This window comes from Chamaea fasciata, unplaced genomic scaffold (genome assembly GCF_029207755.1).
Source record: "Chamaea fasciata isolate MVZ Bird 193981 ecotype frontalis unplaced genomic scaffold, bChaFas1.0.hap1 SCAF_11, whole genome shotgun sequence".
NCBI lineage: Eukaryota > Metazoa > Chordata > Aves > Passeriformes > Sylviidae > Chamaea > Chamaea fasciata.
The window spans coordinates 3,279,513-3,306,010 of NW_027094096.1; the positions used below are offsets into that span (position 1 = coordinate 3,279,513).

At 42.6% G+C, this 26,498-nt stretch overlaps 1 protein-coding gene and 1 long non-coding RNA gene across 2 annotated transcripts in view; one reads left to right on the top strand and one right to left on the bottom strand.

The window, feature by feature from the left end:
* AMER3 (APC membrane recruitment protein 3) overlaps positions 1–20,981 on the top strand; it is a 30,221-nt gene extending 9,240 nt beyond the window's left edge. Inside the window, exon 2 of the mRNA XM_066193983.1 lies at positions 19,752–20,981. The gene's annotated coding sequence lies outside the window, so the exon portion shown is untranslated. The remainder of the gene's footprint in view (positions 1–19,751) is intronic.
* Positions 1,773–26,062, bottom strand: LOC136295451 (uncharacterized). Its single transcript, XR_010722672.1, has 4 exons — positions 25,913–26,062; positions 25,715–25,818; positions 3,894–4,040; positions 1,773–3,751 (listed from the first exon to the last, which is right to left on the bottom strand). It is a non-coding gene; the product is annotated as an uncharacterized lncRNA (long non-coding RNA).
* Between the last annotated feature and the right edge of the window lie 436 nt (positions 26,063–26,498).

A 26,498-nucleotide genomic window follows, 5' to 3' on the forward strand; every position in this document is an offset into this window, starting at 1 on the left:
CATGGGGACTGCATCTCTTTTGCATTTGGAGGTGAGAAAGATACAGTTCTTGGACACAAATAGAGCTCAGGAGAGAGAGACACAAAAAGTGCTGTACTAGGGTTTTCCTGTTGAGTTCTGAGTTCTGAGCTTCTCTCTACATGCATGTGGCAGGCTTGCTCAGGGAAAGCTTAGAAGATTTTGTGGCACTTAATCATAGTGTCAGCCAGGGATGACAACTGCACCAATGATGCCAAGATACTACAGCCATTGATTTCTCTCTTCCCACAGTCAGCTTTCCTCCACTTTGGGGTGATTATATTATCCAAGGGGAAACTGTCAGTCTGCAGGTCAAGATGCAGGAGAGATGACTGGAGAACCATAAAAAGGAAGGTCCTCTTTGTCTTACAGAGAACAAAGAAGGAGTTTTTCTCCATCTTCCCTTCGCTGGTCTTCTCCAACTGCGATATTTTCCAATTTGATTTTTTTTTCCTTTCAAGACAACTTTCCATTTAACTTGCTCCAGACTGGCTCAACTCTTCCCTATCACATGCTTCACATTCCTTCTGCTCCCTCTTGGAGAGTGAACCGACTTCAAAAGCCTTTTCCCCTTCCCATATGCCTGTGAAGCAGCTCATTACCCCAACCAGACAATTCTCCCCACCCTCAGGAGCCTGGAAACTCCTTTTCAGGAAAATCCTGCAAATGCCAGCCAAGCTCTGCTTAACTCCCCAAAACTTGGGTTCTGTGCTTTGCTCACACTGCACAGGTGCAGACAGTCATTGAAGGACATGGGAGGATCACAACCTATGGCCAGGCAGGATTAATGAATTTTGACACCCCCCAACCCCTTTGTTATGTTTCTCCACCACACAGCCAACAGAGGGGGAAGAGATCAAGTCAAGGTGGCTTTGGGTCTCTGATACACAACCAGGGAGCTTACAGAGAAATTGATGGCAAGAGAAATTCTATCCGACTTCAGTAGGATGGAGAGGGGCCCTGATTTACAGCAGGAGACATGAGGCAAAAGACTACATCAGAAATTTTCACAGCTCCATCTTTTCAAAGAGATTGTGCCTTCTGCTTTCAGCTGCACTTTTAGGAAAAATCTGATTGGGTGTTAGCCCTAATTAACCCTAGTGCAGTTGCATTTCTGAAATAAGGGAAGGGTGTATTTTACACAAACATCGAATGGGGCTCTTCAGCAGCAGAAAAAACACTGAGGAAAAGGAGCAGTTCTTCCGTGTTTGTACTTTGAATAGGGGATGCTGCAATTTATGGCTCTTGGAGAAATAAAAGCTCCTTTTCCCTTCCTTAGCCATTCTGTCTTCCCTTGAACATACAGGCAAGTAGGGTTTTGCTCTGAAAAAAGCACTAAGTAGACTGTTGCTATAGCAACCAACTCCCTGAAACCCATTTATAATTAAGATGGTGGTCTAACCACCCAAAAAAACACACCCTGCAAAACCCCCAGGTTTGTTGCTTCCCAAATAACAACTGTGTGTTTTTACAGTGAGTCCATCTGATCAGGGTAAGGTTGGTTAGGTGGGATTGCGAGAGTGATAATGTCTTTGGAAGCAGTTTGCTACTGAGACATCAAAAGGATGCCAGGAAACAGCAGGGTTGCAATGCAAGGCACTTTTTTGGCTAGATTTCTAAAAGCTTCAATCAATAACAAGATAGTACTTGAATCATCTCAGCTCTCAAAAGTGTTCTTCAACTGTAATCTGTAAAATTTTGAATAATACTTACAATTTAAAAATGCCCTCAGCATTTTTTTCTCCACAATCCAAAAGATGTTTTACATTAAAAATCACACACCAAAACTAATTAATAATTTTTCCGTTAGAAAAAGGTATGTTAGTTTTCCCATTAGTGTTTATTAAAGGTGATGAGAGCCAAACTGTATGATTAAATGCAATCCTTGAAACGTAAATTAAGAATGGATGAGGTTATTTTAAAAATGACATTTGTTGTTGAGGGTCATATAATGTGAGCGATAGAAATGTGAAGGTTTTATCAGATTTTATAGATATAAATATATGAACAGACACTTAAAAGGAAGATTTCTCTCTATTGCTCCCTTGACCTCTGAACTTCACATTCCAAATTCTTAGAGATAAATATATTGTACCCACCAGTCTCTTTAGAAACTGCAATGCTCTCAGCCCACAGTGGTTCAATAAAATAGCCCTTCACCCATGCAAACAGAAAATGCTAGGGCAGCTTACTGTTTCTAAAGTAAGACCAGTGTCTCTTGCAGCATGTTGCAGACTTACTCAATTAAACGGCCATTAAAGTCTTAAATATGAAAAAATAATCCAAATACAAATCAGGCTTTGAAAAGAAGTCCAGAGCCCAGGCAACTTTAATTTAACTGTAATTAAATAAAATTAAGTCTAAATATTGATTGTTTATACTTTACTATCACCATGGTTTAACATTTTCTAGACCAGTATTAACCTCAGAACCACAAACTGCAAACTGCTGCTCTGTAGTGTACTTCCAAAAATTCTGGATTTCATGGTCAGAAAAGAAAGGTTCCCCCATTCTAATCCCCTTCCAGTGAAGGATTCTTCTTTCTAGCTTGGTTCTGCCCCTTGTCAGCCACCACCGTCTGCCACAACACCGTTCCCATCCTGCTGCTCCTCTCTGTGCCTTAACTGTGCTGTACTGAAGCTGTATTTTTGTAAGGCCAAATCCTGTATCTCATTTTTAGCCTAACAACCAGTAAACACAATTAGCAATTTTTATTGATTGAAACCGATAGGATACTGCTCTCAATACCTGTGGGATTTTGCCAGAAATCAATTTCACTTATTGCCATCATGTACATGCTCACGTGAGCTGCGCTGTATTCTATTTCCCAGTCAGCAGGGTGGCATTGTTCCCTACACTGAAATGTGACCTGTGTCAGGAGGTGTGCTGTCTCCCTTGATTTGATAAAGAGAAAATGAAAAAAATCTGTAATTGCATTAACTGTTATTGGATACTGTTATTGCCTTAAACCTGAGTAGCAAAGTGACCTCAGATGCGTTTTGGATTCTCTACAGACAGACAATTGAACTTCCAAGCTGCCCACACAGGCAAAACACCAAACAGCTCCCAAAAAACAACAAACAAACAAACCCCACAACACTCAAAACAACCCACACCCCAGTTTCTCCATTCCTTTATCTAATGTAATACCTTACAGTCTATCAAAAGGAATGGAAAGTGAGGGAACTTGAGTGAATGTACAAAAACCATCTGGCTGCACATAGACCATAATTACAATTTTTCATCTAGGAAACACAAAAATCTTTATGCTGAATGTCAACGGCGAATAACAAATCATTACATTTACCCATTTCATACACTTCAAGCTTTGGAGACAAATTCTTGTAAGGTACAACTAGTCTCCTGTAGAATTGCACTGTAGAAGTAGCTGCTTTTAAAAAGCAGTTACTTTTCTAGAAGTATCTGATGCCCCCCAGAACAGGCTTGGGAATTTAGGGCAGGAGAGAACCAGAACAGCACAGCTGGGCTTCTCTTCACCTGTGCTGAGCACCAGGCAAGCCAGCAGTGAGCAGTCAGAAGAGGGAGGACACAGTCCCTGCAAGCCAGCCCCCCTTGGCTTGGGCAGGATGCATGCTGTACACCAGCTGGCCCTGTTGGCAAACCAGGAGGCCACAGACTGAATTTGGAAATGGACCTGGTGGCCAGACCTGTGCTGAGCTGCAGTTACTGTAGCTGAGCTGGCTAAGGCAGGAAGTTAAAGGAAGGTTGCAACCTGTGTAATATTAAAAAAGGCAGTGAAGATTTTTGTGAAGCACTGGTAGCTGGGAAAAGTACCAGTGGAACACTGGCAGCAATCTAAGCAGCACAATTTGGCCACAGGCACTTCCTTGGTTAGACTTCTCAAGGTCACATACCTCTTTCCTGCATGTGCCCAGGACACACACAGTGTACAAGACACTTGGTCCTCCTCAGCCAACAAAACATCTGGTTTTAGGTTCTAGAGATTTCTTCATGTGCTGGCAACTCTCCATGATTTGGGCTTTTCAGTGGGCTGGGAACACCTGGACAGTGAAAAAACCAAAGAAAATACATGTTTTTTTTGAGAGCACTGCAGTAGGACCAAACATGTTTTGCGTGAAAGAGCTTCCATCTGGCCTGGCCTGCTGGAGCAGCTGAGAACCACAAGCCAACGTTCTGGCAGAGCAGAACACCAGACACAGCACATTCCCACGGATTTGCATCGTGAGGCACCTCAGCCAGCCCTGCGTGTGCAGTCTGCTCAATCCTCACTCCACGGGTGACGGAGCAGGAACTGTCACTGCACATCACCGGCCCCTCTGACTCCAGGCAGGGATTTGCTGGGAAGCATTGTTCCCTACAGAGCACAGGCCCTGCACTGGCCTTTCACACTCCCTGCTCACAGTCTGCTTCAGTGCCCAGCCATGCTGGTGCTGTCCGTGCCTGTGGGATGGGCTGGGCACAGACTCTGTCCCTGCAACCCCAGTGCTCCAAGCAGCCCAATTGTTTGGTCACTGGGGCTGCTTCTATTAATAAGTGCACTGTTAGCCACTGGCATTTCTGATGGGATGCTCCGTGTCTTAGAAGAGTGAATGCTGCATGTAGCTTCCAATTAGCTGGGAAATGTTTTCTGGTTCTTTGCCTAGAAGGACAGAGACAACAGTAGCATTGTTAGCAATGAACTGCCATCTCCTAATGTTGAGTTACAAAAATTAGTGGGTTATTAAACTACCACAGACCTTCTTTTATTATTTTCCCTTATTACTTATGAAGCTTTTGAAAAATGCTATTAAAAAGATACTTAAAATTAACCGAAATTGGGAGAGTATGTATTTAGAATAGCTGAGTTTATTTGCACCTCTATGGCACCAAACTATTGTTAAGTAAAAGAAAGGGACAAGATTCCTAAATATGTTTTAGACTGGCTTCCTCTCTGTAACAAACCAGTTCAGAATAAAGTCTTTTTACAAAAACCTGTCTTTAGGCAATTCTAGACCCTGAGCATCCTCCATCAGGATACGGTGCCAAATTTTCTTCCTTCTATTCATCAACCTCTTCACAATCCTGTGCTACTGCCCTGCTTCTGCCTCCTCTTTCAGTTTCCTTAGCCCTGGTTACTTTCTGCAGGGAGGGGAAGAGATGCAGACCTGAAGGTCTCTTTCCTGCCCCCAGGAAGGAGGCTGCAGAGAGAACAGCTCATTGTCCCCCTCCCTCTGTCTTTGCTTGTGTGCTGTATGGACACAAGACTTCGGGAAGGTCTTCCAGGAAGGGACTCACAGACCATGTTCTGCTGCTGGTGGTGCAGCTGCTCTTCTCTTTACTGTGTCTCTTTGCCTTGAAGCAGAGACAGTGTCTCACCTTCAGCCTGACCAGAGGCATTGTTGTCTCAATCCTGATTTTATTTAATCAGCTCAGGAAATCTATAGAAAATATTCTGTTACTGAATGAGAACGTCATAAGGCAATCATCCACAGCATAGGGATCAATAAACTTCCCCTAGCAGCAATTTATCACTCAGTGTATCACACAGCAACCCACTGGGTGCTATGACTGAAGGCATAAAAATTTAAAGTGGGCACAATAGAGTGATGAATAATGGCTCAGTACAAACCACTTCATAGGTGAGAAAAAACCCTACCATGAAGGCAGCTTGCTCTGGCACCCAGGAAGAAAAACCTTGAGTCAGTTAAGACCTAACTATTAACAAAATAAGTGACACAAATACCGAAAACCTTGTTTTACTGTGCTTTCTGACAGGAGATCCTGACTTTTTAGAGGAACTAGTTACTTAGTCTACAGTAACATAAATATCCAAAGCAGCAAATTCAACTGAAAAATCTAATTCAACTAAGTTATTGACACAGAAAATTTCTTTGTGTTTTTGAGGCATACCTGAAAAATCCATCTCAGCGAGAATAAAAAAATGTGTATTCATCTAAAAAATCAGAACAGTTCATCCCTGTAACTTTATGGCTTTTCTTCACATTTCCACTTGTGCAGTTCCAATGTTAGCATATTGAAAAAATAATGGGTAGAGTCTCATTATTAGAACAATTTGCCAATATTTCAGCAATGCTTTCAAATTTCCCTTTCATTAATTGGCAGAACTAGTCATTTCCTCAGGTTTAACTGAGAAGTAGAGATTTGTCCATTGGGTTATTTTTTGGGCAATGGTGCTACTGCTGCTTTTTTAGGAAAACTCAGTTCTACTTTCCTGTGACCACTGTTTGATCTTTCTTCTTGAAAGTCTGAACATTTAAAATTGTTGTTGCTAATAGGCTAAACTCCCTTCAACTGAACTGTGCAGAAGGTCAACCCAATGTTAGGGAGAAGCATAAACCAATCAGTGCTGGCTAACAACAGATCTGATTTTGCCTAAAGGTCAGGCTTTTCTTCAAACACAGTCTCTCAAGATGGGAAGGGGTCACTGATGGGACTGATTTCTGGTTTGCACTCCGCTGTCAAGTACTTTTAATGTGGCAAGTGAATCAGTTTATAACTTGGCATTATTTCTTAACTGCATTTCCATGAACCTAAATACCTGAGTACGAAGCACACTGCATGTAGCCCTTCACTGATTTCTCAAAGTCTTGGGTGTTTTATGCCATGGGAGCTAACTAAAACCAAAATCTTTGTGTTTTTATCATAGTTCCAAGTTTGGAAAACATCTATCATATCAATGAGGTTCGCTTCAAAGAATAGCAAAGTATGAAGGCTTAGACTCAATTTGTAGCCAAAAAGCCCCCAAAAACCAGAAATGACAAGATTCTGGAATTTCTTCCTAGTAATTCACAAGGCTGAACTCATACCTTCCATAATTCAAGAATAGGTCTGAATAATTCTCTTTTCATAAATGAGAGAGGAAGAGAGAGAGCTTTGATCAGACAGATAAGATAGAAACAGACTCCTGTCCGAGAGTTGTGGAGAGCAGGAAGGTCCCCCACCCCTCCTTTTCTCTTGGCTGAGCCCCCTCAGCTGCTCCTCATCAGACTTCCCCAGCTCCATTCCCTTCTTTGGACTCACTCCAGCCCCTCGGTGTCTTTCCTGTCGTGAGAGGTCCAAAACTGAACCCAGGACTGGAGGGGCCTTAGCAGTGCCCAGCACATGGGGACAATCCTGATGCCATACTATTTCTGACCTATGAAGGAAGTGCAGTAAGCTACATACTGGTGGAACTGAGGTGTCATATGATATCACCTTCTCTTCTTTCTTTTCCAAGGTTTCATTCGAAATTTTAGCCATAAAATATAGAAAACTTAATCCTGCTTACTGTGTCCTTTTAACCTCTGAAGTGACTTTCTGAAGAGGATGCAAATGAAAACTTGAAATAAGACACATGATTCAGTTATGATGTCTAAGTGGCCACTTTTCATCTTTTAAATAAAACAGGATGGTTGCATACTGCACAGATAGCTTTTACACTGTAGGGGCCTTTTAGCTGTTTCATCTGCAGGAATACAAATGCTAACAAAACACAAATTATGACTGTGTAAGTATTCTGCTTTATCAGATAGAGTTCCCTTCCCCAGAAGGTCAGGAGCAAGAAGAACACCATATGCAGCTGACTGTGCTGCAACAGGGCACCCTTGGACCTAATTTCCCAGATACTGCGATCCATTCTATATTCACATCATTTAATGGACATGCAAGTTTACAATACAATGTGTCCTAATTTTTGGAGATGGGGGGGGAAGGGCTACAAAACAGCCTGTGCTGGGTTATCAGATGAAAACGGGTCAGTGATTCAGTATTTCCTTACAAAGCACTAGGTGAGCAACATAACTGGCAGTAAAGGTGATGATAGTAAGTTTCAGATTCTTAGGATTGATTAAGGACCATAAATTCACTGGATCCTCTCCTCAAAGACTGCCAGTGTGGCAAGGGAATACTTGGGTGGCTAGGAAAAAGCATCAGCAGTATAATCAAAATCTGGCAACATCTCTGTGTCACACATTCGTATTGGCAAATTTCCAGTTGGCAGAGCAGCTCCGTGGGGTCTGAAACAAGAGAGCACAGAGAAGCCTACACTGATGACTGAAAAAGAGGAACGCAAAGATGACACAGAAATACTGTCTTCTCCATTCAGTGCTGGGCATAGTTCTTGGCATAGAGTGCTGCTGAAGAAAACTCAGCTGCACTTGTGCTCCTCTCTTTTCATTTCCCTCTGGGCTGAGACTGGTTTTAGAGCAGAACCAGTAACACCTAATTTTTATCCAAGCAGGTCTGCCTGGATCCAAGATCTGTTGCTACAATACCAGACTCCTGGTAATAACTGCTGACAAAAAGACCTGCCAGACTTCCCACAGAAATGGTGTGTTTAATGTTTAGCATTAGGAGAAAGCTGATGGTGTCCCAAGAGAAGTATGCTAAGCTACAGAAGGGTTTGCAGATAACTAATCTAAAATGAGGTTTTCACCTGGCAGGAAAGGCAAGGATGGCCCAAGTTCTGTGGCACTCAAGAATACCAGAGTCTGAAGGAGGCACTTCTTTCTCTTCAAGAGAAAGGGAAATGAGCTTGGCTCTCAGAAAAGATATGCCCCACTGTTCACAGCCCTTGTGATCTGTTGTACCCCGTCACTGGCAATGCAAACAATTAAATCTGGCAGGAACCTAGAGGTTACAAAGCCCAAAGGAAGTAATTTGGGCATTTGCACTTTGCCTACCCCGAGGTGTTTACCAAGGACATCCTAGACTGACTCACTGCTTTTTCTTCCTTTTTTTTTTTTTTTTCTCTAAGAGACTGCTATTGCATAAACCTCACAAAGCCATACAGGCAGTTCTAAATATCTGCATCATAAAACTTACAGAATTTACTACAGCCCGGGACAATTGCTGTATTTATGTCAGGAACACTGCTAAACATAGCACAGGAAGACTTCCTTTTCCCTTCCTCCCCACCCCACGCATGGCTGACAGCTACATTTGTCAGATTCACAGCCTCACAGTTAAAAAAAGAAGTTATCTTCCAAAATTAAAATCACCTCCTTCAGCAATGTGAGGAGAGCCACTTACATTAGTTAAGATGTAATTTATATTCATCTCTCTCTTTATGTGTATGACATATACTGAACCTAAAAGCAGGTTTTGAAAATAGATGTTTTAAATATATACTAAAAGTGAGAAATTCCTAGAATATTTGCCTTTTTATTCTGTCAGAGGCAGCTGAGTTTCTTTAACAATGAAAAGCCTGATCTGTTGCTGGAATTTGACTAACAATACAACAACGACAACAACAACAACAAAAAGGGCAAAAATACAGTGCCAATACCTTAGAATCCTGCAGAAATTGTCTTTTCAAAAACACCCCACCAAAATGGATCAGTTCTAAACTGCAAGTTTAAAGCACTCCAAGACTTAAACACCCTCAGTGCTTTCTCTTATAGACCTTATCAGACCATGAAGATGAAAATGTACACAGTCTTGTGTGCCTAAATTTAGCTTTTAAAAGCAGATCCAAAATACTGACTCAGCTTATATATTTCAGCTCTACGTATTCCATTGGGTCAGACTATCAGGTCATAAACCAGGAAAATTCTAATTACATGAAGAAAAGAAATGGAGAAATAGTCAAGACCATCCTGCTATTGAGCTAACTGCAGGCAACAAGGAGGGCATTAAGTAGATCAGCTCATCAATAATGGAATATGGAGATTTTGAGCACTAAGTAGGTCAGTGGTACATATTTCTGTTTTACCCTTGGATAGTCGCTCAGTAGCCTACTCACAGTGAACTCCCACTGCCTTCCTTCTCTTCTTACCAGTCTTCAGCATCACAGAATTCACCAAATCCTCCCATCCCTGTAGAGAACTCATGATCTGAAAATGTGTGGGGGTTGGAGCTGGATATTGAGGCTGTCATGCAGGGAGGTTGCATTGAGAGGTGCACTGGAATTGCTCATCCTCTGTCACCTAGGGGTTTGTAAGGAAACTGCCCTGTGTGGCTGCAAACAGGTGCAATTCCACGTAAATCCAGTCATCTGTATTTAATGGAATGCCTCCCATCAACAGAAGTTGCAGAGACTGTCACAAATCCATGTGATTTTTCCAGTGATTACAGTGGGTACTAAATCAGTGCTAGCATGACTAAACCATAACATTTTGTGGTATTTATATGAAGCAATACTGATGGCTGTGTTACTTTTGGTTCTTTGGCTAAGAAAATACCTGCAGAAGAATTGAAACGCACTATTTTGAAAGTCCCCCTTTTCCTTAGAGGCTGCAACAAATTATTTTTCATTATGTCAGTTAAAGGAAATTGTCTCTTTCTTCCTCTTTTTTGAATTGTTGCCACAGGGATATAAGTAGAAAACTGTCCAGCCAGCCTACCAGATACTTGCTGAGTCTGTGCTGAAATTATTTCAAAGCTGGTAGACCAGGAGCTGTCCAGTTCAAAGCCAACATCCTCCAGCCCTGCAGGAGGGTAGCACAAGTGGAAATGCCAAAGCAACTGTCTATTCCAAACTGGGGGCAACCATGACATCTAATACCTTCTGTAAGAATTGACTGACTTACAGAAATCTGCAGCAGGATCCTTGCTGGCCACAGTAATAACCAGCCAGGAGAGCCAAAGGCTGTGAAGAAAGTCAAATTGATTATTAATCCTTGAAAAGATTTAATGGGCAATGTTTTTTACCGTCACCAAACTTAATCAGAAAAACAAAACCAAACAAAGTGGTTGTTTCTCTAGGACTACAAAGATGGTGACAGCTCAGTGTGGCAGACCACATATAGGAAAACTGAGGGATTCAATAACATCATAATTCTAAAGGGCAGGTGGTAATTTCAACTGTTAAATAACACTTCTTACTTGGGTTAGCACGGGCACCAGCTAATACAGAGCACATTGGTTGTTCTCTATTCTTAAGTTTCACCAAGAGTACAATACAAAAATGTCTATTTCTATGTCCCAAAGACTAAAAAACATTCCTTATTACTTGAGTTAAATCAAAACATTTATTTGAAAATGCACCTAAAATTAATAAATACTCTAGAACTTAAAAATTTTAAGCCTAATGTATTTGCCACCCCAGGGTACTTTTCATTTGTTCTCCTCGCTCTTCTTAACTGAACAAGTAATTTATGTGAGTAAAATGAAAATAATCTTATTGTGCAGCTTTTAATCTATTATTCAATAGCTAAAAGGAAAGTAAAAGTCACCGTTTCTATCAATAATTCAGCCTTGGGGCTAATGCAGCCATTCAGCTGCCCCCCTCACAAGGGCCTCATGCATTTTTAATGCATTGGCTCTTTGTTAGGAGGTCGAAGATGTGAATTGTGGTTAGAAACACAGTTACCAGGTGAGGGAAGGTCAACTGAAGAAAATATTCCTATTGCAAGTGGAACAAATTAAAGTGGCAGGAGTGTAAAGGAGAACTGCACAGTAGGGTCCTCAGTGCCTGACTCTGCTTAAGACCAAAAAGTAAAAGCCAAGGCTTCCCTGGCTGGTAGAGAACCAGGAGCTCTCAGCAGTGCCAGTGAAGCCGAACAAACTTCAGCCAGGTTGGTCTGATGGGGTCATACAGGATGTGCCCCAGTTCAGCCTCTCCTCAGGTACTGTTTGTTCCCCTATCTGGATCCAAATCCACGTGCTTGACAGGCACTGTCCCCAGAGCACCACAGACAGAGGTCAAGGCTCTGATGAGAGCAGTTATTTCCCTCACAGCCAAACTTTTACCAGTTTGGATGGTGCTGTAATTTGGATACCTGCCATTGAATTTTAAACCTGGGCTGCCTGGACCAGATCTCACCATCTAACCAATCCTCCTGATCTCTTCAGCTTTACTTCCAGTGAGGCATTTTTAGATAATTGCTCCTTGAACACCACAACAGTTTTGAAAGCCCCAGAGGCACAGATGGCATAGTTGGTTTACCTTTCTTTGCAATGTATGAATCAAGCACCTGCAAGAAAAAGTTAGCAAGGCTTTTTTTGCCTTGAGAGTGTAATTTTCTCTGACAGTACGGTTGCCTTCTTTGGAAAAGATTAGCACGTCAAGAAGCCTCTTCAGGGGGACTCCACAACCTCTGAGCACAGGCAGGGACCATCTCCTCTCAAGGGTGGCACAGAAATCTCTTGAACTGACACTAGAGAGACAGATGAACTTTTAGACTTCTCCCAAGAAGTGGTACATGTGACCCTGGCAGCAAGAAGCTGCTGGTATTTGCATGGCTTCCCATTCTGTCAGACTGAGGCATTCTGGTGGAGACTGAACCCTGCTCACAGGTTTCTGGAGTAAAACATTCCTTCCCCAGTATAAGAGGCAGTCCCAGTCAATGTTTTTCCTCTGCCAAAGGGTCAACAAGCCAGCTGAAGTTCTGTACTGGAAATGGGTCCATTTTATTTTTACCCCTTTAGGTTTAAACTCTGCATGACCCAGCATGTTTCAGGGCAGAAAAAGTAAATGATTTGCCTTATTTTATCATGGCTCAAAATGAAGCCAGTAAATTTTTATGTAACATTTGGCAATTTCTCTCTAGCTCCATTTATTTCTGTCCAGCCTTCCTCAATAAGAGGAAGTGATATTAATTTGTTCCTGAGAGTGGAAGCATTCATTTTACATCTGGAGTTGTTCCAGATGGAAAATCGTGCTTTTTGTCCTGTGTGTCACATCACTACTTCATGTAGATTTCTATTCCAGTGGAGCTTAGCAAAAACTTGCACAGACCTATGAAATGGTTGTTTACTACCAAAACACACAATTAGCTTTATAAATACACTAAAGAGGTAAAAATGAGTAGCATTTTCTAAGCTCCAGCACCAAGCTGACCGCAGAAAACCTTCAGGCAAAAGTCAATTGCAATTTCAGATTCGCAGGAGCAAAGAATAAAGATCATGTAACTATTTCTGCTGCTGCCGTGACCACATATTTCAGACCTGGATGTCTGTTTTCCTGCCCCCTTACCCTCCTTCTCCTCACATGTAAGTGCCATATAAATCAGGATCAAGCTCTGGGACTGTACTCCAAAGGGCTGGAAATGATGTCTGGAAATGACAGTGCCAAACAAACACCCACAAATAGATACAAACAAATGAAACAGTACAAGGAAAATAAGAGCACTCGCTGGTCCTTCAGAAATGGAAGTGTCATCAAGGGTTCCATACTTTTAGGAATGGACTTCCAGACACAAGAAGCCCCATGGAAAAAAAAAAAAATTACAATTCTTCATTGGAAGCATAATAAGGAGACAGCGCAGACTCTAATTGTTGACTAATCATAAAGAACAGCAAGTATTTAAGTAGACTAGGATACAACTGACAAATTGGCCCTCAGAAGCCTTGGAAGGGGTGTCAACCACCAAATCCTGGATCTTACAGAGTAAGATAAATGAGGCAGAATACACAAAGCAGCATGTATTTTGGTTTGCATAATCAGACAGAAAAATACTGATTTCAAATGACAGCATTCTGAGTAGATGTGAACAAGACTGTGCTTATCAAGGCCAGAGGAAAGGCAAATTTTGATACCTTAGAAGTAATGTAAACAGAACATCAGCTACAGCCTTAGACATATGGATAGAAGGATTTTATACTCAGGATGAAACAGATGCAGACACAACCTGGATATGAGAACAGACAGAGAATTTTGAGTCAAAGAGCAGTGCAATGACTTGCAATAGTGGGCTGTACCAGCAAAAGAAAAAGAGTTGGCTCAGGAAAATTAATTGCAAACATACTTGGAGCAGTTTGCTACTTACTCTTGGTGGCTGGGAGCTTGTTTGCTGACCCTAACTTCAGCAAGCCAGCAAATGCACCATAGATGTGCAACGCAAAGATGACACAGGGTTCATTGCAACCCAGACTGCCCTGCAGACACAGCCAGCTTGTACTTGGCAATCAATGAGCCAGATGCAATTGGAACACTGCTAACTGCCTGTAAATGATGCATTTTTTAAAAAACTGAACCATTTGAGAGACTGTATTGCATTCATTACCATTTCAATCAACAGCAGCACAATGCAGCACTGACGAGATTTAAATGACTACCCAATATAAATAATCTGAAAGGCTCGTGATAGCAGGGGCAGAGATTATTTACAGATTATTTCATTATAGGCTTCCTATTTGACTAAGATTTTGCACATGTGAACTCTTCCCATGCTTCAGCCTGAGCTGTGTAGGCAGCTCTTTCAGTGAGAGAGATAAGAAAAGAAATAAGGTTGAGGAAGGCGCAATGGAGGCATGGAAAATTGATTTTCAGACTGACTGTGACCTTGACTCAGAGGTTGAACACGAGCTGTGAAGCAGACAATGAGGACAGGAACAAGCTGCAGACAGCAAAACAGCAAACTTGGTTTGGAATTAGAGATTACAGACAAATTCTGACGGCCTGTCCCTGCCCCCATAATCAAGTGCAGTAAGCATGTGATGATATTTTAACTTGCAGGGATCTTTGGGTGTTTATGAAAGCACAACAACTCGCAAACTATTTCTCTGAGGCAGCATTTCAGAAAGATGTTATTCAAGCCACTTGTGATGAAGGAAAAGATGAAGCGAAATTTCTATACAATGCATCAGTTATTTTATCACATTCTGATAGTTTCATTTGTTCACACGCTCATAAAATATTTGACTCATTTTCTGCTCTGAAATTTTTTATGATGGGTCTGCAGTAATGTGAAGTTTTACAGAAAGAATGAAGTCATGAAGGAAGAGAAAAGCAGTGGTTTCTGATAAACCATGTGATGTAGTTAAGAAAAACACGGAAGAGTGGCTGGAGTGGTTTAAAATTTGCTCTGAGTTACGGGACCAGACACAAACTGTTCAGAACCAGAGAACAGCCAAGGACCACATTACTATTACAGGACTGTTTCTCCAGAGAGAAGCAGTTGAAGAGACTCTGTCTTTATTTTCCTTCTGTGCCTTTTCTATGGTGTAGCTCAGGGAAGGAAGGAGCTAGCAGGTTAGGCAAGGTCCACACTCAGAATGCTTTGTCAGCACAGGATCATGTATTATAATATTATGCAGTATATTATGCTGGCACAGCATTCCAAGGCAGATGCAGCTTATAATAGCAAAAAAAGGTTTTTACAGTATAACTTCTTGATTACCTTGGAGTGACAGGTTGGTTTTTATGCACAAGTGACTTCTGGCAATGTAACTATTTGTCAGGTCACACCCCAGGTGCTGAGCTGTGCGTGACTTTGCCATTACAAAATCTGTACAACAGTCCTGGCCTTTGAGCCATGGGGGAACCTCTGCTTCTACCTAGAAAACACCGCTTTGACTTCTTAGGACCTCTGGAGTGGCATATAAAGGTTGGAAAAGGACAGGGGATACGAAGTAGATTTTTTCCCTGACACAGAGAGAGAATTTGAGTTCCACAAGCAAACAAAACTGCACAGTGTTCAGAGATATAATATTACAGCATCAAGGTCCTCTGGCCCTTGCACAGAGATCCTCTGAGCTCACAGGGCACCAGCATGGCTGCAGTATTTCTGTGTGGGTGGTCAGTCTTCAGCAGGATTGAAATCCAACCCAGTAGTATTGGGAATTTCCTACCAAATGTGTTTTTGAATAGAAATCACAGTACTTATTTTTGTTAGTGAGCAGTAGTGTGCTCAAGGTGCCATTCTGAAATGGTACATGCCCTGAAACTGAACTGACTGGAAAATAAAGCCCTTCCATTAAAAAAAAATCATTTAAGAAAATGAATTTTAATAAAATTCATTATTATAGTTTTTAAAAACAATACCTTTTTATGCAAAGGGAGTTTTTGCATATCTCCATGGCAAGACAGAATATATGCCTGTTCTGTGCATGCTGATTTTGATCAATCCTGTTCTACTGTAAAATCTTCTAGGTAGTGAGGCGTTTTTCTTATTTTCCTGGCCCAAGACATTGAGTAAACCGAATTTTCACAAATAATATTTAAACTTTTGAAAAGCAACATATTCCCCATCTGAAAATCATTCCATCGTAAAACTCCCAGCTAACTGTCAATTCACCCAGAGCAATTAGCTCTGCCTGATAGCAGATCTATTAAATAACCTTGGCATCAAGGTTACAGCAGTTCAATGGCCAGGCTAGACAAAGAATGCTTCAGGGCATTCCCTCATGGAAGAAACAGCTCTTGCAAAGGGCCTGCCTCAATTTCCCATTCCCAATATCTACTTAAGTTAATCAGCATTTTTTTTTCAGGGTGGTGGTGGTGGGGCAGAGGTGGGGGCACTGAAGTCTCTATTCATCTATTAACTGATGCTGTTATTAAGCTTCCAGTTCAGACTTCTTGACTTAAAATCAGCTTTTCCTGCTCCTCTTCAACTGCAATCAGCAGGCTTTTCTCCAGCTTGGAGAGTCCATATTAGTCCAATCTTCCATCAGTTACATGCTTAACTTCACTCATCCAATCACTCTCGATTCTCAGGCTGATATAATAGGCATATCTTTGTCCCAGATGAGAGAAGGAGAAATCCTACCATGCAAGATTCTGCATCCCAAGCCCTTAGGGGGACAGTGGCCCTACATTCTTACTTGCTCATGAGATTAATAATTCCCAAGACACTCTTCTCTCCAGCAAAGGCTACATCAAATATTTTTTTAAACAGATTTCCTTAGGCACATGAGCAATTGATCTTGCAAAACATCCCTTCTGGCCTTAAAGGCCCAGTGTTCAAAGTAGGTACAACGAGGCTTATAAATTCAACTGATAAAAGTCACACCAGAAAAGAAAAAGAGAAAAATCATCAAATGTGATTGCAGGAGGAAGGAACTGAGAATTGAAACATCGCTGGATCTATCACACAGTTTTAATTTGCAGGTGCACTGGAGATGTAGTGAAGACTTCATCATAAAAGGGGACCAGCTCAGGAACTGAGTCATTTGATAATGCCAATAAGGACTGAGCTGATATTCACTCATGAACTCTAGGGAATCTGCAGATGAAATGACTGTGCTGTGCCTAGGAAACACTGAAAAATCAGGCTTTCTGTGAGAGAATTGGACTTAGTAGGAATGATGATATCAGAAGTTACAGGCTGCAATTTCCAGACACACAATGAGGACCTGAAAATTCAGCTACCAGACCTACCCACGACCCCGCTGCAGCCCTCTCCTCTTCCTCCTTACTGCTGTTCTGCTGTGCCACCTCGTGCTCGCCAGCTGACACTGCTGCATGGAAAGGGACACCTGCACATCACTGAAGTCCCTCGTGCTGGCCTTTCTGAGACCAGAGCAATGTGGCCTGTGCCCGGTGACACAGCTGGAAACAGGACAGGTGAAGACGGAGCGCTGCACTGTCAAAATCCTGTCTGTATTCTGGTGACGGCAGAGATGCTCACAGATGTTTCCAGACTTTCAGTGATTGCAGGCAGAGTTTTGAGCTCGTTGGGTAAGATCTGCACGGTGGATATTTCTCACAGTTGCTACCAGAGCCATTGCATTGTCCGCTGTCCTTGTCCTCTGGGCTGTCGAGCAGCATGTCCCAGGGCCCAGAACAGGGAACGCACATTAAGAATTTCCCTCTCCTTTACCAACTTTGATGCTGACGTGTAGTATTTTGAATCACCACATGACAACCTCGTGTTTTTTACTTACTTCACTGTAAAACAGACGGCACTTATTTATTTCACCAGGGTGACAGAGCTTTGGCACGATTTTTCACAGCAGATGGGTTTTACAGATCTGCAAACGACATTGCTCTAACAAACTGGCAGAAACACCTTTCTGACAACAGGGCACACACTTGGAGCTTTGCAGAGTACATTCAGCAGAATGAAGCACAGCAATCCAAACAGCTGAAGAGGGCCTTTGCATTTAGCAGATTTTCATATCATTTGTCCAGACTTATCCTGAACCTCTTTGATTTTTTCAGGAGCTGCCGACATTCAGGTTACATGGGGACTTTCAGGTGCCTAACCCCTCGCTTTTGTAAAGCATCCTGAACGACCTGGGTGTGGTCTAAGCAAAAATTTGTAGGAATTGCACAGCTGGGGAGTCAGCCTGATAAACTCCTCACTGCAGTCAATCCTGCCCTGGAAAGCCCGATCACAAAACCCGTCTATTATGTAAAAATGCTGCGGCAGAGCCGCACAGAGGGGACGTGCCCAGGGCCCGGAGCTCAGCCGCGAGGGGTCAGTGCTCCACCGGCAGCGCTGCGCTGGGGCTCCGCAGGGAAAACCCGCTCAGCGCCGGGAGCGCACACGCTGGAGTGGGAAACTGCTCCATCGGTGCCTTCTAACCCCTGGAAAAACAGCCTCCAGGTCAAGGAAAACAAACTGTAGCAAGCTTATGAATATCCCAAATTCCTGTGCTGGCCTGCCAAATACCGCAGCAGTATTTGCGTTTGGGATTCTCAAAGGATTAGGCCTCCTCCGTGCTTGGGAAGGTACCTGGGTCAGCAGAGCAGGCAGGAACGCAGCTATACCCAGCACCTGGAGCTCGGGCACAAACTGGAGAGTCATTTCTGCTACTGCCTGGGGACACTGACAAGCTGACTGTGTACAGGAGACCCTAAGCACCAGTTTCTGAGTAAAAAAACAAACAAAAACAAACAACCAACCTTGAGCACTGAAGGAATAAAAAGATGTCTTATATTTATATTTCCAGTTACATGAAATGTAGAGATAGAAAGGGGACAATAACTGATTTTTTTACTTAAGTCAGCCACCTCTAAGCACATTTTAAATTTTTTCTGATTTCTGGGGTGACTCTTATCAGTTGAATTTCTTGGCCCTATTTTACATGCTTCAGAGCTGAGAATTGGGTAAGTGAGCTCCCACTGACACAGAGATGGCTTTGGTGGCCAAGTCCCCCGTGTACATCAGGCAGGGTGCCCTCCACTGCCTGACCAGTCACAGTCCTGGTGCCTGCTCCTCACCATAGGCAAAGGTTGCAACTGGCACAAGGGAATCAAGAGTGCAGCCAGAGCCATTCTCTGAACTGCATCCATGAGAGCCTCTTGGTCCCGATGCACCAGAGAGGTCTGTCTCAGCTGATCTGATAATATTTTTTAGGAGCTCTTTAGGCAGTTGCTTAACAAGAACCATCCAGGGGGGGAGCAGGCATATTCTTTCCTCTACAGCCTCATTCAACCTGGACTTCTGTGGATCAGTGCCTTCCAACCCATGAAGAGAGTCATTTAGATGAGCCAAAGAAAAGGATTCTGCCTGCAAGAGGACACAAATAACACCAGAAACAGATTGATCTGTCCAAATGTACTTGCTCTGTTTTAGTGCCACTGCAGCCTGTGACAGCAGCAGAGACAGAGACGTCACAGGAAAGGAGCAGGACAACAAGAAAGAAAGGGAAAGCTGAGAGGTCTGGGCTGGGTAGGAGGGGCAATGGAAAGGCTGCAGCTGGTAGGAGAACATTAAAGCAAAGCAGAACTGATTGTAACTTTCCACCTTTTGTTCTTTAGGTGAGGTTCCTCTGCAAAAAAGGCTGGGAAACCATTGCACTGCATCACTGGAAAGAATCACAAAAAACTATAACCACATTTCTAGAAATAGTGAAGGCTTTGGGGATTGCTTTACTTATCTCATGAAAATTCAGAAGCCTAATGACAAAACTCCTGCTAAAAAAACACTTGCAGGGAGATGCAGATGGCATATGGTACACAGTTGACAAGTTACTCTAGACTAGCTTGTCTAAACAACTGGGAATTCTTATGTCACAGCTAATCTGACCCTGGTTGCATTCTGGTGCTAGCTAGTTTTAATTTCTGGTTTTAGTTATTTTCCTTCATTCACTCACCAATATATTTAAAATAAAAACCTGAAACAAATATGCAAGCATTTAAGGTATTTTTGCTTATTTTGCAGGTGCAACACTGAAGAATCCTTTTGTAGATATGGGTGCGCTCCCAACACAGCATAGCATGACAGTTCCATGACATTATATCAAGAGCAGAATCAACAAGGACTTCTCTCTGGGGACCTCACCCAAGTGTTACAGGAGAAAATCATGCCAGTCTGTTGGAATGACAGGCACAGTTAGGAGTTCTGGACAACCACACACCCCTGAAATCATAGTTGCAGACGGCTGGTAACTAATACTCTTTTTTAAGAACAAAACCAAACCCAAGTTCAGTAGAATTTTGAAAAAATTCATGCCATGACAAGGTTTAAGAAAAAAAGTGATAGCCTATTTCTGTCATATCAACATATTCTGCCACACAACAATTGAAAATATCAGTATATTTTTAAAACACAGGTATGTGCACAATGAGTTTTCATTTGGGACGCTGATATGAAGAGGTAAAATTGTTTTCTGTTGTACTAAATTTTCTTTAATTTTAGAGAAAAGCTTTATATATTTTATGGCAACCAAGCTACAAGGTTCTAGGCTGCAGATAACGCTGATATGGCAAGATTTAGTGCCTAGGAAAAGGTATTATTTTTAACAGAAATATCAGGAAGCAGAATATAGTATGCCCTATATTGTCCAAAGACATGTGTTTATTGTAGCAGAAATTGTGAGTAGAATAATGAATTATATGTGAAAATCACGACTGAAAAGATAAATTATTTGATTCCATTTTAAATGAGAGAAAACACGTTTTTAATATCCATGATAACAGCTGCACTTAACCTTATACAAAGTCTTCCTTTTCTAATTTCTAATTGAGAAAAACTGTTCTCAAAGTACTAGATAAGATACACTGTTAACCCAGTTTTCTTTTTTTTTGTGGTATTCTTGGTTTTAGTTTAACAGAACAGTCATTTTCATACCTTCGTTTGAATCTGGTCTTGGCTTTCATATTTTGAGAATAAATTGAAAAAAACTGACTATGCTTTGTAGATGAAACCTGGTGATTAAATGGTCCCTTGTGGCCATGGTATGTTTGCAGAGATCTTTACAACCCCCTCATTAGTATCCTGCCTTGGACAGTATTTAGGGGCAGTATCTTTGCCCTGAGATTTGTTGTCATGGGGAAAAGTAGAAGAAGGGCATGAGGCTGGGAACTGCAGCAAGGGAAAAATAGCTTAGATTACATGCCTGAATTTTGATGTTAAAACTTAATTTCTACCTTTGATCATTAATAATGTAAAGAATATATAACCACAGTATTTAAGAGATGTCTGCATTTTGCAGAATCTGGGTTTTAAAATGCATGAAATAGCAGGACTATGAAGGTATAAAGTGAAATCACTTCCCCTAGCTATGGAGCTTTCTCAGTATTACTCAAGACTTTTGAAGGGGAGAGCTTCTCTCTCCAACACCCCAAGACTGTCAGCACAAATCAACTTTGAGAATGCAGTCATTTTACCACGAGTATCTCCTGAAAATATAGATTATAAGTGTCTAAGACCCTCTTTCATGGCACACAATGGTATTTCTGAAGACTGCTTCGAAGTTGCCATTTAACCTACAAAAACCCTGAAATGCCAAGGAGTTTGTCATAGAGGCATTCTCCCCTAAAATACTAAGTGACACATTAGAATTGAGCTAACCAAATAATAATAAACATAGGGCTTAATATTCCAGCAACAGACAGTCTGTACAAAAACTAGTTGTTCCTCACACAAGTATTCCCTTTCCTTTTGCAATTACCACAGTAGCCCCCTTCACTGGCTTCAGCTCACCAACATCTCTTATAATGAAGAGCCCAGAACCTCGAGGAAGCAGAGGCAGAATTTCTCACCCTTGTGGTGCACTGCACACCTCTTCCCTGGATTTCAGGCTGAGTAACTGACTTCATGGAGGGAAACAGAGGCAATGGAAAGAAAAAGTCATCTTGCTCCCACATAGCAAAGGAGACAGTATTTCAAAGGAGACTGTTATTTCTCCCACCCCACAGGCACAGAGCAACAAATGATTTGTCTACCTTCATTTACCTCCCAAACTGGTGTCTTTCTCCTGCCGCTGCTGCCCTTCTCCCTCTAAGCCCAGCTCATCAGTAACAGCTAACCAATCCCTGCTGCTGTCTGCAAGTCAGAGGGAACAAATGCAGACAAGAAAGAGGGGCTTGTACTGCTCTTATGCATTGACATAAATAGCCTGTCCAGGTCCCTCTGGAGCATCCCTTCCCTCCAGCATGTGGACTGCTCCACATATCTTGGTGTCACTGGCAAACTTGCTGAGGTGCACTTGGTGCCACTGCCCATGTAAACAGGGCCAGTCCCAAAGCCAGCCCTGGAGGAAAGTCACTTGTCACTCTCCAATTGTACATTGAGCTGTTGGCCACAACACTTTGAGCATGACCATCCAGCTACTTCCTTATCCACTGAGTGGTCCTTCCATTTTCCAGTCAGGAGCTGAGGATGTCATGTGGGACGGTGTCAAATGCTTTGCACAGGTCCATGTAGATGTGAATTGCTCTCCCCTTGCCCACTCACGCTGTAACACCACAAATTTACCAGGCATGGTTTGTCCCCAGTGAAGCCATGTTGGCTGTCCAATGTTTTCCATGTGCCTTAGCACATTATCCACAACGATCTGTCCCACGACCTTGCTGGGCACAGAGGTGAGACTGACTGGTTTGTAGCAATCCAGGTCTTCCTTTTTTTGAGGATGGGGGTTATGTTTCCCCTTTTACAGTCATTGGGAACTTCACTCGACTGCTGTGACTTCTCAGCCACTTCATCCACTACTTCCCTCAGGACCTGCAGATGAATCTTATCAGATTCCACGGACCTTTGCACCTTCAGGTTGCCGAGATGTACTTGAACCTCATCTTCTCCTACAATGCACAGCTCTTTGTTTTCCTTCTGCCTTTGCCTCCTGTGACTCAGCCAGTGCGGCTGGAGCACTTGTTGGTGAAAACTAAAATAAAAAAGTCTCTGAGTAACTCAGCCTTCTCTGTATCCTGAGTAACCAGGTCTACTGTTTCCTTCCAGACAGGGCTCATAACTTCCCTAATCTTTCCTTTATCACCAACATACCTATGGAAGCTATTCTTAGCACCCTTGATGTCCCTGACCAGATTTAATTCTATCAGGCTTTAGCTTTCCTCTCCTAATCTCTGTCTGTTTGGACAATGCTGGTGAGGACAATTTCCGTGTATTCTTACCAGACTCCAGACTACCTGCTCTTGCTTCCATCCTCATTGACCTTTTTCTTTTTTTTTTTTTTTTTTTTTTGTGTGTGTGTGTGTTTGTTCAGGAGCTTCTTGTTCACCTGTGCAGGCTTCCTGGATTTTTTACCTCATTTCGTCTTTTTTGGGATGCATTTCTCCTGAGCTTGGAGATGATCCTTGAGTATCAAGCAGCTTTCTTGGTTCCCTCTTCCCTCCAGGGTTTTACCTTATGATATTCTACCAAGCAGATCCCTTAAGAGGCCAAAGTCTGCTCTCCTGAAGTCCAGGGTAGTGATCTTGCTGTGCAGCCTCCTCACACTTGCACTCTGACCCTCAAAGTTCCTGGGTTCAATCCATGCTGCCAAAAAAAACCAACTGTGGATCTGCATTACATACCACAGAAAAAATGCTTGTGGGCAGTCTGTTCTAGTTCTCCCTGTGGAGTTGCATGGCTGCTGATGCAATGTTGGGGAAAGCTCAAAAATCTTTGGGGCTCAATCAATCTCCACTTAAAGAACCAACAGAAAACTTCCCTCCTCAAGGTCATACTAAATAAAGCATTTACTAAGATTGGCTGTATATGAGTTTAAAGGAGAATCTTTAAATTAAACTTGTTATATTTCCCAAGCAACACCTCTTTTACAAACGAAGACATGCTGGTGCAATTAATGTGAATGCTCAATATTCACTGCATGTAACTATTCAATTTCTCATGCAGTATGTAGCTGTGAGAACAGCTTTCTTCAGGCTGCATTCAGTCTAACATACTGTCATTCCACTTTGGTGTTAGATGGATTTTTTTAAACTTTTCAATGGATGTAACAAAAAATTAAGATAAAATATGAAGACTTTTTCAGATTTTTCTGGATACAAAACTTCAGAGCAGCTTGTATGAAACTGTTCACCTACTTTCTGTCTTGTTTTTGCAAGTATGGAAGCAGTGATTAGTTGTGTCCAGACAAAGATCAGAACAATACCTTTGTGCTGAAGACAACCTCCAAAAAGGAAAAAAAGGATTTCCCCTCTCCCCTCATCTTATGGTTCTTTAAAATGCAAAAAAATTGTTCTGGAAAAAATTATTTTAAAAAACCCTATATTCTTAAGACATCAGTTATTGACATTCCTTCTTTTAATGCAGACTTCAGTGGAATTTCAGAGGCATTTTTGGAACTCCCAGCACAAAGACCAGGTACCTGAGTACCCTTAATAAACCCACATGTACTGCTATGAGTGGAGAGAGCACTTACTCCTTTAAATACTGCAGTGCAAATAATCTCATAGTGGTAAAAATGTCTGTAAAAAATGTAGGCAGAAATATCAGGCCCACAGGGATTGTCAGGTAAGTGTTCCTTCCAAAAGCAAAGTATTAAAATAGCAGTCAGGCATCCCAGTCAGATGTAGGAGATGGGAACTTAGACACAAGTCCCAGAGCAACACTTTGCTTCACTCACAGTATTCCATTGTTCTAAGTAAGTTGGAGCATCTGGTGGCAGGATATTGGAAATGCTTACACTTTACAAAAAAAAAGCACAGGATGCACAATAAAGTTACAGGTAAAATGAGGGAATATTTAAGAGAGAACAACGTAACATATTCTGACTTCTACTTACTGAAAAGAATAAAACTCCCGGATTGACAATGTATATGCATGGTACGTATATATATATATATATATATATAAAATAATAAGTGTGTATGCACACACTCAAAAAAAGGATTTGTGCAAACTTAAGTTCAAGAATAGGGATGAAATCTGAAGCAGGTACCTTTTAAAAATCTGAGTAGCAGATTAATAAAACTTCAGTACAAACATGGTTTATTATATAACTAAGATACATGCATTTATATGCTGTTTAATGTATTTTGTTAACTATTTTTCATATATGTCATATCTAATGTATATATGCTTTATGTATTATATTTTAGTTACCATATTCTACATTACATATTAAAGTCACTTGGATTCAATGTTGTTTGGTCTCTAGTCAATATCACATTATTGTTTTATATGACATTATTGAATTGCTATTTTCCAGTTCTGCAAATTCTTTATTCAGAAAAAAAACCCTCCTACTGCTTTTGAATATTTTATTTTCTTTAAATCCCCAGCCTTTATCAAAGGCTTATAGAGGCAAAATTCACTTCTTCTCTAATTCTTCTCCTCTGTGTAGGACAACCTGCCTTATCAGTCAATCAGCACTGGGAGAATCAGAATATCAAGATCAAAATGCTGTAATCTTATCCCTGATAGTCTTATATTGAATATTTAAATTGATTCAGTCATAAGCATCTGTCACTCAAGTACAAGTTCCTTTTAACAGTTTGCTTAATGCTGGCATAATTGTAACCCTGCATTAATGCTCCTAAGCAGATAATTGCAGAAAGAGAAGGAAGGAGCCCAGTTTTTCCATGATGGAACACCGATACAATGAAAGCTGGCACAATCTGAAATGCAACAGTAATCATACAAACGCAAGTACTAACCCACATAGTCCTATTGGGGGTCCCTTAGAAGGTGCATCTTGAGCAATAAGGAAGGTAATGACAGGCACGAGAATGAGAATGAAAGGAACACAACTCAGTTGATAACGCACCTTATTTAACACACACGGAACAAAGAAAGGCACGTTGCCGTAATTGCAGAAATTAGCAAAATACCATGAAACACACACTGGGTGGGGTGCGCCAGATAACAACCCACGGTGCTCACCGGCACCCTCTGGCTGAACACCTGCTGGCACAGGCCAAGGGGGCTGGAGCGCTCACCTGTCGCCGCAGGACCATGCTCTGCTCTCCGACACGCGTGACTCCCGCCCACGGCACACTCAGCCGATCACACACGGACAGCTTCAGCCTGTGTCACACAATTCCTGCAAACAAACAGCCCCAACCGTTTCCAGCTGAGCAGCTTGTGCCCCAGGTCCCAGCTTCTATCGCGGCTCCCGGTAAGCCTGAAGTGCTCACCTGAACACGGCGACTCGAGAGGCTCTGCCGAGCTGTAGAGAGCAAGGCTCACACCCGACCGCTCACCTCCCCAAGGGGCTGCTCCTGCAAGGCAGCCCCGGATCCGGGGGCCGCCAACACGGGCCTTGAACCAAACTACCCAGCTCTGTTCCACCACGGGCATTTATCGGCTCGGAACCGGTGCCCCCTGCCCCCCACCGCACCTGTGCCCTCCCCCCCTCACGGTGCCTGTGTCCGCCCGTCCCTCACCGCACCTGTGCCTTCCCTCACCTCACCTGCGCCCGCTCGCCCCTCACGGCACTTGTGCCCTCTGCTCCTCACCGCACCTGTGTCCCCCGCCGCCACACCGCACCTGTGCCCGCCCTCCCCTCGCGGCACTCCCCGGTGGGACGCTGCTCCCCACGAAGCCCCCAAACCCCGAGAGGCGCTAAGCAGGAGGGATTGGTGTTCCTGCAGGATGGGCTGGGAAGGAGCCTGGGGGTGCCGACCTCCTGCTTCCTCGAGAGCGGCGGGGGCCGCAGCCGGGCGGGGCCGCTGCCGCCCCCTCGGCGCTGTGGGGAGGCAGCTCCCTGCAGCATCGGGGCAG